We start from the raw sequence: 12,695 nt of genomic DNA on the forward strand, positions 1-12,695 counted from the left end.
GGAAGAATAATACTTTTTTGTTATTTAAAAAAAAAAAAAACGTGATGTGGTTTTATATCGATTTTAGATATTTTTTTCTTCTCATAAGTCCATAAACCTCTATCCACAAATTCCAAACGAAGCTTCATCATCAATTTATCAATCCAGCCATACTATACCCAGACACGGGCACAAAAGCCCCCAATATAGCAGCGATAATAATAAAAATAAAAGCCAGGTAGAAAAATAATAAAAGCCATCGCTGGTCGCGAATACGGAAGGACATGATGAAAGAGATAAACTGTTTAGGTGAGAGAGTCCAATCGCGGAAGTTTAAAGCTATATAACCAACCGATGTAATAGACAAAGTAGACGGTATGGTGCTGCTGCTAAGAAAGATTAAGCTGAGGATAAAGATAAGGGTAAGGATGAGGATACTTCCCGCAGGGATCTGATATTTGATGATAGAATGGCTCAGGTTTTACTTGAGAGTTTTTAAATAAAGTAAAAATTCATTCATATGGAATTTGTACTAATATACATATATATTGATGCATAACTTGAGTAAATATATATTTATCTGTACCAGCAATTGAATTAATGAAATTACAGGTAAGAAGGAAAAGGAATTTCTAATGAATAAGGAGTTATCAATACCCTTGAGTCAATTGACTTTATTATTGCTATTATTTTTCAGCAAAAAAAAAGAAATAATAAATTTAATGCTCAGTAATTTTTTTTTTCTTTAGGGTTTTACATGTCTTGAACATGGAATATGTTTAAGTATGATGTAAGATTTGAAGTGACTGTTTCTTGAATGTTTATATTTGGTAACAACTTTATATCTTGGAAGGTAAAGATGTTGATATATTTGGTAATATATAACCGCGTCTCAATTTCTTAAGACCAGCAGTATAAATGCTTCAGTGAGTGTGTCATGTTGTATTTATATGAATAAAAGTGTGTATGTGCGTAAATGTGTGAGGTGTGTATAAGCCAGAAGGTGTGCATGTGGTGTGAGGGTTTGTGGTGTGTATTGTGACGTCTTGACTTGTGTGTGTAAGAAGAGGGTTTTCAGAGGAGCCACACAACAACCGGTTTGCATCATCATTCTCTTTTCGCATCGTCTCGTCCACTGAATCTCTGTGGTCACTCTCATACTCAACGATCCTTGCGACTTGAAGAGATTATCGCGTTGCCACAACTGAAAGTGCCGCCTTGTTTTAGCTAATGTTCTCCTGCTTATTTTTTTATCATTTTTACTTTCTGCGGTTTTTTAATTGTTTTACTTTTTTTTTATTTTGTCCTGCGTTTCACTGGATGAGTGTTGATGGAAAGTGAAAGGAGTTAATTGTTGTAACTATATTTTATTTTTTTCCTCTCGTATATTTAAAGTGTTATCTTTATGACGGGCTTTAAAAAATTTTATTTTTATTGACCATGTATTTTTTTTTTCTCTATTAAATTACAATTTAAGAATTCAATTTTAAATATTTGATTTAGTGATAAATTTTATTTGACAAAATTACTTTCACGGTCACCTTGTTTTTTGTTAAAAAAAAAAAAATCGATTTTTCTAATTTTCTATTTTGCGAATTTTGCAAACTATTAATATTGATATCAAAATCATGAAAAAAATATTTGAATGATTGTTATACAAAATTCTTTTTTTTTCTTTTAAATCCCCGATAAAAACGTTTGGATCCAACCAGATATGCCTGGATCTCGTTATATCTGTTTATATCCAAATACATCCAAATATTTGATCTTGCTAGATATAAGCATATATAATTACCCATACAAAGTCGCCGAGCTTCGAAATTTTCCCATTGATCGGCCGATGCCTGGTTTGCAATGATTGGCCAATAAATAGCTAACTATACTGGCCCGTGCATGGTGAATCATTGGCAGCCCATTTTGCCCCACCCTCCCCTAAAATATGTAGTGTTAAAGATAGAATATGAAACTAAATAAAATTTTTTTTTTAAACACGAATTTTTTATGTAAGAGCCAGAAGAGGGCGTACGACAAAATTTTAGGGAATTGACGTGATTATAATTCAGGAGTACAAAATTGATAAAAAAAATTTTTTGTATGCTTATATTCCCTTATTGTAAGTCTAAATAGGTTTTAGTTACGTTTTCGATTCGTGAGAATCCAATCTACATTTTGAATAAGTTGAAAACGGTCAAATTAAGTTTTTAATGTCCAAAACGTTCAATTTACGTTTAAAACCTAAAAACGTTGGATTTACATCTATTATATTGACGGGTTCAAAAAAACAAATAAACGTGAAATCAAATTTCACTAAAGTTAATAAAAGAAAATATTGATATTAAATATATTTTGTATGAAAAATAATAAATCAAGCAAACAGAGAAGATTTTCAAGTACATACTCTGGCAATAATAATTCACCGTTAAGCTTTTAAGATATGTATTTACACTATTTTCATATGAACAAATCATCAACAGCAGTCAAATAGTAAGCATACAAGTAATAACAACTATTATTAATACTTGAATGCATTTCCGTCAATATAAAATAAGAAAATTTTGTTTATGTTCAATAACAATATAATAATTATTATAAAAATAATAATAATGAAACATGTGTAAGGACATGAAAGACGAATACTAAAAAGTGTAAACTATGCATTTATTGCAGATCGTTTGACACGGTTGATAATGGAAAAACATAAAAACAAACAGTAAAATATATATAAATTTCCACGTCATGTGTAATATTTTAATAGCGACCATAAACTTTAAAATACCACTGCATTTAAAAGTATACATATTTATGTTGTGTAAATAAAATTTTCCGGGAACATATGTATATACATATATTTTTTCCATAAATTTGTAAATTGATTATACTTGTATTTGCAATATTTTAAATAATAATATGTGAGAACGTGAGAAAAGGTGGAAACATATGAGTACTGGAAACAGACGAGATAAGTTAAGAGAAACTACTATTTCAAAGCGTTTTCGATGAGGCTGAGTGCCAAGATATACAGAAAACACAACTATACAATATTTCCGGAGACGTGAAAATGAACAAAAGCTCTTTCATCAATTCGCGAAGCCTTTGCCTTCACTAACGTTTTTGTTTGTCTTCTTTAGTTATATACCGGCAGTGTTTGACCTGAAGTGTGTTCTTTACTTTTCTCAAAATTAACTAGACTACGATAACTAAAGATAACTTATACACAATACTATAAACTTTAATTTTTTTTTTTTTTTAGTATTTTTAGTTAAATAGACGGAGCAAAAGAAATTGTTGAAAAAGCGTTGAATATTCTAAACTTCAAAACGTGACACAACGACGAAGTTTTTTTGAACGTTTTTTGAACTTTAAAATTCAAAATAAAAATCAATGAATATCCTAATGTTATTAAGATATGTTAAAAAAAAAAAAAAGGTTCGGAAATAGTTCAAAATCAACTTTTTCTGAACGTATTTTTGCAAAAAAAAAATTATAAAACCTAGCACTTTTAATGGAGTCAAAAAAATTTTACAATACACACAGTTGAAAAATTTGTTTTAAAAAAATTAATTGTTACTTCAAGTGTCTAGTTTTCTTATCGGGTTTTGAAATTTTTCTATTATGCACATCAGTTCTGGAATGATCAAAAATCAATCATAATCATCGAAAAAAAATTTTTGAAGCCTGTAGATCATCTCCAAGACTAGTATAAATTTGGGAAATTTTTTTTTTTTGGTTTCCTTAGAATTATTACACTGTAAAAAGAGCGGTGTTAAAAATGGACTCATTTTAACTCCACCCGGTGTTAAAATAAAATTACACCGGTGTTAAATCGGGATAACCGGTGTAAAAGCGGAGTAAAATCTGTGTAAAGGCGGGGTAACCGGTGTAAAAACGGAGTAACATCGGTGTAAAAGCGGGATAACCGGTGTCAAAGCAGGGTAAACTGTGTCCGCTTGGATTATTAACTTTAAAGATTATAAAACACAAAAAATGTCAGTTCTTTATGAAAATGAATAAAGAATATCATTTATTAACAAGTATAGTAGAGTAAGTAAAAATATTCACAAAGTAAAATATTTTAACACTGGTAAAGAATATCTACACCGGCGGCGGCGTTATTTTAACACCGGTACAGAATATTTACACCGGTGGCGGCGTTATTTTCACACCGCTTTCGGGGGTAAATTTAACACCGATAATTTTAACACCTACACCGTTTGGACTTACCCCGGTGATTTTTTACAGTGTATGGGACAGTGCATAATAAAAAAAAATCCAAGACCAGATCAGAAAACTAAACACTTAAAGCTACAATTTGCCTTCTTTGTTTTTGTTGTATGACCACTTCCCTTCGACTAATCGCCTGTTGAAAATCATTTAAAGAGATCAGATAACCCATCAAACTTTAGTTAAATTTACACTTGATGATGTCAAATAATTGACACAAAATATTTAACCATTGAATTTTTATACGCAAGAACACAAAACTTCCAACTGTGCAGTCTAATAACATTAATTTATAATATTAAGTCAATTGTTTTTCTCTTCATATTTTCAGAAGTTTAAAAAAAATTTGTCAATGTGTCACGTTTTGAAGCATAGAATAGCCAACACTTTTTCAACCTTTTTTAAACAATTTTTTTTTCACACGAGAAAGCAAAGAAAAATTTTTACTTGCGTTTCGTTGAATAGAAATTTTTTTTCAAGTTTAATAGAAAGTAAGCTATAGTGTAATAGAATACTCTTGTGAAAAATGATAGACTTTAGCTTGACTTCTTTAATGAAAAGATAATTTATTGTTTTATTTTAGCATAAAAAGTTAATTTTTTTTTCAATGGTAATTTTATATTCTCGAATATATTTAATTTAATGTGATTACAAAAATAAATGGTTTATATTCTTGTTCCAAGATCTCTAGTGTAAAAAAAAAAAAATACCTATTTTTCTAGGTACGGTATCGAGAGTAAAGAGCAATTAGTACGGATAATTTAATAGACTAAACATCCGTGACAGTAAATTATCATAATTTACCTTTGGAGAATAAGTGAAATCCAATTTCACTTGATATTCAATTAAATTATCAAACAATAAATTCTTAGTTAAATATTTTCTAACGCGCAGATAGTTGTCACTATATAAAATAATTGATTCAATTAATGTAAAAAAATATTTTTTGCTAAATTAATACACTAGTTTTTGCAACTTTATTAGTGAGATGCACGTTGTAGGATTTTAAATCATCTATTTAATCCCTGACAAATAGTTTCGAAAGCTCATAAAAATAAATTAGCAAATTAATAAAAGTAAATAAATAACAAATTTATTATAATTATCAATGACATAGACAACTTACTACAATTAATTTTTTACATAAAAATACCAAAGATCATAAATAATTACAAGAGGGAGAATCGATGATGAGCAAAGAGAAAATACGAGACAACGCCTCTTAGTAATTCGTTTTTCTCACCTTCTTCATCAATCGACAGATCACCTTGAACTCTTTTATTTTCTTTACCTCTTTTTCTCTTTCCACCCTATCATATATATGTGTATAACGACAATATAAAATACACACCAGTGCATATAACACACAATTCAGTACAGAGTATTATCCTCATCCAGTCTACACGTGGTCCATTGGCGTCGGCATCACATCACAAACCAAGTATCACTTACTGACTTAACTTTAAGAGATAGAAAAGATATATAAATCCCATTCCAACGATTGTATACATACACAACTGATATGCCTCATCATGGTGATCGTAAGCGCACGTGCTTGCACGTGAGAATTCCTGTGTTGTTCACATTTATCCTTTTCGTTTTCTTCTTCTTCGTCTTCGTCTGTCTCTTCTTCTTCTTCTTTCATTCGTTGCCGTTGTTACGTTGTTGTCATGATATCCCATCGCAATTCACGATGAGGATCTTGATGAGGATCTAACCAAGTTGATCAGGGTGTTAAGGGGGTTAGCAAGTAACCAAGTTAAAGGTAGCAAGTAGTTGCACATACGGGGTCCAAGTTCCAACATCCAACATCTAACCAACGATACCCGAGTAGTCATCTCACGTGGAATGAAGAACATTGAGTGTAATAAAGTAAAGCTGTTGGTTCTCAAGCACCAACTCTTAACTCATATATATATAGATGAGTGTGTGTGGAAATGTATTGAATAAAATGTAGCATCTGGCATGAGAAATACATAAACGCACGCACGCACGTAAGTGATCCTTTTGGGTTTGATCTTATGGTTGGTATGAATCGGGTGGAGGCAAAAGGTATAGATACTAAGGCGGGTAAAATCCTTAGGAAGAAGAATAAGAAGTAAAGGTAACAGGGGGATAAATTGCATGATGATGCGTTGGGAATGCTTAGTCGGCGGCTTATTGCCAACTCTTTTAACGAGTAAAAGAGATAAGAAGAGAGGAAATAAACGATCAGATCACCCTCAGGCGGCGCATCAATGCCAATTAATCCTTAAATCAGACGACTCTTTTTGTATGTATGCTTAACTTGAGATTTTATTTAGTTGTGATGCTGCTTCACTCTATTTAACCAACTGATTTATTTATGTGTCATTTTATTAATGAAAAAAAATATTTTTTATTATTAAGATTATTTTATTATAAAGAATAAATAAAAATGAGTTGTATGAATATATCCAGGTTTTTTTTATGATTATTTTACGTATACTAATTGATGGTAATTTTTTTACAGCAATTACTCTTGTTGATAATAAATTAGCAATAAAATTTTTTTTACTCATATATTCAGGAAATAAATTTACCCTTCATAAAAAATTAAAATTATATGGTAATTTTATTTTTATTAATTTTATAAATATATATTAATATATTAAATTGAAACTTTGAAATTTAATAACTTCATCATTATCCAGCATACAAATTTTCATTCTTTTTTTTTTTTTATCGTTTGGAATTTATCCAACCATACGTTCATATGCATAACTCGATATCGACATAGTGTTTCCTGTTTATATGCAAAAAAATTTATAACATGTAACTACAAAAAAATTTACAAACTCCATAAAAAAACGTAATTATAAATTTAAATTATCACAAAAAATATTAATTTAAATCTCACAGTCTCAATTCCGATATTAGATTTTTTTAACAAAAATTTTAAGCAATAATTTTTATTAATTAATTAAAAAAAAAAACAAAAGTTATTTTTTTTCAAAATTTTTTTTTCTTTATCTGCAATCAGAAATTTCATTATTATTGTCATTGTTTTTTCATTTTTTTGGTATATAAATTGTACTTATAGAACACACGAGAGGTTGATGGCAAAACACATAACAAGACGCTCGAGTGCATTTCGTACGTCGGGAATGCACTTGGATCCTCGGGCGAGGTTCCAGGCGCCGCCAATGAGGTTACTGGCCGCACTCGAGTTCGAATCCTTGGCTAAGATGTTATACGTACATACCTATGAATGTATGTACGTGAAAATATTGCTTATGTATAAATATAAAGTTGTGTTGCTATACATATAAATGTGTAAGAGCAATACCAAGTGTGTGCCCTCAAGCTAGAAATCCAAGAAGAGAAAAGATCGTGGGTGTGCGTATGCAATTGTGCTTAGTATGGCGTGTGCTGCGGAGTCGAAAGTGAGGATGAGGATGAGGATAAGGATGAGTACGAGTACAATACGATAGATTTTATGGGGTAGAAGACCTGTAATTCCTGTGTCCACAAATATTAACTTATTTTTTTTGTTTTAGTATACCAGCTTACAATGACATTATTTTGCTAATTATTATATTTTTCTTGCTAATTACCGTAGTTTATTTTAATTATTATAATGACGCTTTAATTATTATTATAAACGTCATTATAATAAGAAAAGCTGAGTATTTTAAATAAGTTTAATTATTTACTGTAGAAAAAAAAATTGATTGGGTTGTTTTAATTATTATTTTTAATTACGAACCGTTTATTGGAATCCGTCAGATAAGAGTAATTAAATAAATAATCAATACTTTTTAATTATTGGATAAAAAGTCAAAATTTAGTTTATTGATTGTTTTGTTTAATAAAACTGATTGAGATTATTAACTTATTGGTATTTTGTTTCAATAAACACGTATTGGTATTTGAGAATCAATCAGATACATTTTAATTTTTTAATATACAATAATTTTTTTTTATTTTATTTTTTATTACGTGAAAATTGATTAACAATTTTTATTTTTTTAACTTCCCGCTAAGAAAAATCGCAAATTTTCAAAAAAAGAGAAGTTATTGGTTTCGTTCCGATTTTCGAAAATTGAGTTTTCATCAGATGTCGACGTTTTGATGTCCTAGGAAACTATTCTGACTATTCCCGGGTGGACGTCCGTCCGTGTGTGTGTGATCTTTTTTTTGTCCGACGATATCTTTGGAACGAATCAACTTATTTGAACGTACTTGGTGGCAATCGAAAGAGCTCACCAGAATTGATTAGATTTTTGGGATAGATCGCTCCTGTAGTTTACACGTTATACGAAGAATAAAAATTTAAAAAATTTTGTTATTTTTGTTTTTTTGCAAATAACTCATAAACTACTCGCCCGATTTACCTCAAAATATATTCAGTTCTAACTCTTGGTGAGCCCTTTCGATTGCCACCAAAAACGTTCAAATCGATTGATTCGTTCCAAAGATATCGTCGGACAAAAATGATAATTTTTCAGTGAAGGTATGTTTTACCGGCCTAACAAATTTTTGAGCTTTTCGAGCTCAAAAATTTACAAGTAAAAATGTTTCTGAGCTCCCTGAGCTCGAAAACAGCGGGAAGTTTTGGGGCTGGCCCGCAGGGTCAAGTGGTTTTCAGATTTTTTTTTCAATAGCTAATAATATTTTTTTTTTTTGCATATTTTGATTTATTGAAACTAAATAATTTGATGGAATCGCGTAATCTCATATACGCTTTAGTGAATAATTAAAGAAAATTTTTATTCATTCAATCTTAGTCAATTGCAGTTTTTAAATCAACCAATTTTTTTTTTACACGCATATTCATTTTTATCTTCTGTGTTATTAATTTACTCTTGAGAATTTTTAGCTTTGAAAATTCCACTAATTTATTTTTGATTTTTATTAAATATACATTTAATAAAATATTTAATTAAATGGAAGTGAATTGAATTTTTACGCGAGTGAAATATGTGAATAATTAAAATGTTCTGCTGTAAATTATATATATATATAGATCCTTGAAAATTCCACAATATTCAACTCGTATAACAGAAGGCCGGAAAAAATCGGCGACTATGTGCAAAATATTCCATTTTTAAATCTACATTTATTAATAATGCGATTCGGATTTTTAAATAATATTATAAATCGTATTCTTACACTGTAAAAAAAAAGCGGTATTAGAAGGGATTATTTTAACACTGTTATTAGGTAAAAATAAATTCACACCAAGCGGTGCTATCCAACCGGTGTCAAAGAGGTTTACATGCGGAGTAAACCCGGGTCAAAAATAAAACTTAATTCAGGCTTGTTTCACCATATTTTCTTTGGACGTAAATTAACTTTTTGTAAACTTTTAGAACTTTTTTCATATTAGTTTGAATTGACTTCGATCGGAGTACGAGGATGTAAGTATGTATTTTAAGATCTTCAAAAAAGAAAAAAATAACATAAACATGTAATTGCGGATAAATCTGCCCTGTTATGACAAAACGACGTATCTCGAGATACGCTGTTTTGTCGTAACAAAGCTAAAAAGGTTTATTTAGTGTCACTTAATCATAGGGTATCACCAAAATTTTACTAATTTAATTAATTATGCCAATAATATTGATCAAATGTGCGTATAAAAGAAATGAAAAAAAAAACGTATCTTTTTTGCATTGGAAATTAAAAAAACATGAAAATCGAGATGAAATTTTTTTATGCCCTCGAAGATACAACATTTTTCAGGCCTAACACAAAAATTAAAAATTGTTACGACAAAACGCCGTAACTCGAAAATTTTTTATAATCAATTCTTCGAGTTACAGCGTTTTGTCATAACAATTTCATCTATTTATCAAAATAAGCATTAGTTTTTTACGATAAAACAACGTATCTCGAGTTACAACGTTTTGTCATAATAGAAATTAATTTTTCTGTTAAATTGTACTCAAATTTTGTTAAAACTTTAAACGCTATTTTCTCGAAACTATAATTTTTGAGATACGTCGTTTTGTCATGACAGGGCAGAAATATTCTTTGACCTTCTCCAAAAATTTGTAAATCTGTCATATCATTAATTTTTAAAACAATGAAAAATTTTTGTTTGTTTAAAATACAATTCGACTTCTGATACTTGAAAAATGAAACCACTTTTTTCTTAACATCGCTTAACATCGGGAAAATTTTATTACCGCTAATACCGCTTAAACCGGTGTTATTTTCACACTGTTTTCAGGGTTTTATTTAACAACGACAACCTTAACGCCGGGGTAACGTGGACTTACGCCGTTTTTTTACAGCGTGCTAAAAACTACAGATGAATTATTATGTTTGCTAAAATATGAAAAAAAAAAATATTTGTTTTATTTTTTTGTAGCTACATCTTATTTTACCAAAAAAAAAAAAAAAAGTTTCTTTTTAATGGCAGTAGCAAATTCGTTTGATTTATTTTTAATATCTACAAAAAATAAAGAATTGTATTTAGGATCAAAGTATTTTTTTTGTGTTTTTTTCTGACCTCTTCTACCTAAAAAAATCAATGAAATTTTACTAACATAATTTATCATGTTGTTTTTTACATAAAAAAAAAAAAAAAGAAATCAACCGATTATTGACTTACATTTTTTCTGCATCAACAGACGATTGAGATAAAGTTCATAATAGTCGAAAAAAAATTAATAACATATTTAACATCAAATAGATCTCAAATAAATTAATATATCTGAATAAATATAAAAAAAAATTGATCATTCTAATTTATTCAATATAACTATTATTAATGAACCCTAATATATTAGCGTAATTATCACGGTGATGATTTTAAGATAAAGATGAAGATTAATATTAATATTAATAGCCAAGGCTGATCAATACCAAGTCCTTACTACTTAATAACCATAACTCGTGCTCATTCAGACCCATCACACACACGCACACTTGATCTACACGTACGAAAAGATCCCATACAGAGAACGTCTTCCGAACAGAAACTACAAAAGTTTAAATAAGTTTGAGTGAGGAACGAATCTTTGGATCTTCGGTTATATGTTTTATATATGTTACACGATACCTTATACGAGAGCAAACGAGAGATTCATCCGGAAGATGCCAACAGCACAGACGAGTGAAACGCCAAGTGAATACAAAATAAGGGTTGGTATTTTATAAAATAATTTGAGGTAAAAAAATAAAAATAAAACATGACCGAAGAAAATGAAATTAGAGGCTTGAATATTGTTTGCCATGATGTCATCAAAATTTATTGTCAATAGATATCAAATAAACTGAATTAAAAAAAAAAAAATGATATGAAATATTAAAATTGAAAAAGGTTTATGTTTGAAGTTAATAAAAAAAAAGGCTGTTTCTTACTCGAGACACTTAACTTAGCAATCTTGAAATGGTATGAGACACTCTCTTTCGTGATTTAATATTTCTTTTTTTACCTGTTGTCTTGTATCTTATTCTCTCTCTCCTTATTTCGCGGACTCTACGGACAACTATACGTTCTCCAGCCGTGTGTCCGGCTTCGCCTGACCGTAAAAGGCGAGCAGAAGGCCTTGGGGCGCCCACGCCCTCTCGTCCCTTGCTCTTTATCTCTTTACCACTCTCTCTCTCTCTCTTATTACTTTTTTTTAATTTAAATTTTTTTTAATATTTAACTCTTTACTCTTTTACTCCTTTGCTAAAAGATATCTCTACACTACAACTTCTATCTTTGTTCTCTATACATCTTATATTTATATATACATAGACTAAGAGCCTTTACATTTTATTCTTTGATCGAGAATCACTTTTCCACTTGATCGAAATGGAATTATAATTGAACAAGTACTTATTTTACATACATAGTATAACGGTGAAAAATTGAATATTTATTAGATTTAAATGACTTATTTAGCCCATGAAAAAAAACTAATCTATTATGGAACTTAAAAAAAAAAGTTCATTTTTACAAATAAATAAAAATAATAATTTTTTAAATCAATTTTAAGTTGATTCTAATAGTATATTATTTTCGTAATATATTCAAGCAAAAATAAAAATTGAATTTATTATGAACCAAAATTACAGCATAATAAAATTATTACTCCGTTTTATCATGCGCCCATGCAAAATTTTAAACCCTCGAAAAAAAAAAGTTCAAAAAACTTACAATAATAAGTGAAGACGCGAATTGTCGCTCGCGGCAATCTGGAGGAACAATAAAAAACCCGAGTTACAAAAAAAAGAAAAAAAAGTCGTAAGAGAAGAAGAACAAGAGCAAAAACAAGAAATTTACTCGATTAAAGTACAACAGAGATAAAAGATTCGCCATAAAGAAAATTCCTCTTTTATTATCTGTATATAAATATACATATACTTATATACATATTCATACATATATATGAATTTTTTAATACTCTACACCTACAATATGCACTTCTAAGCGCATAAACACATAAATAAACCGATGACACTAATACATATTTAATCAAAGCCCGAAGAAGGGGGGCCCCGTGGATTTACGCGGATTTACCTGTATCCACACACTT

The sequence above is a fragment of the Microplitis mediator genome, chromosome 5 (genome assembly GCF_029852145.1).
Source record: "Microplitis mediator isolate UGA2020A chromosome 5, iyMicMedi2.1, whole genome shotgun sequence".
In the NCBI taxonomy this organism is placed as follows: Eukaryota; Metazoa; Arthropoda; class Insecta; order Hymenoptera; family Braconidae; genus Microplitis; species Microplitis mediator.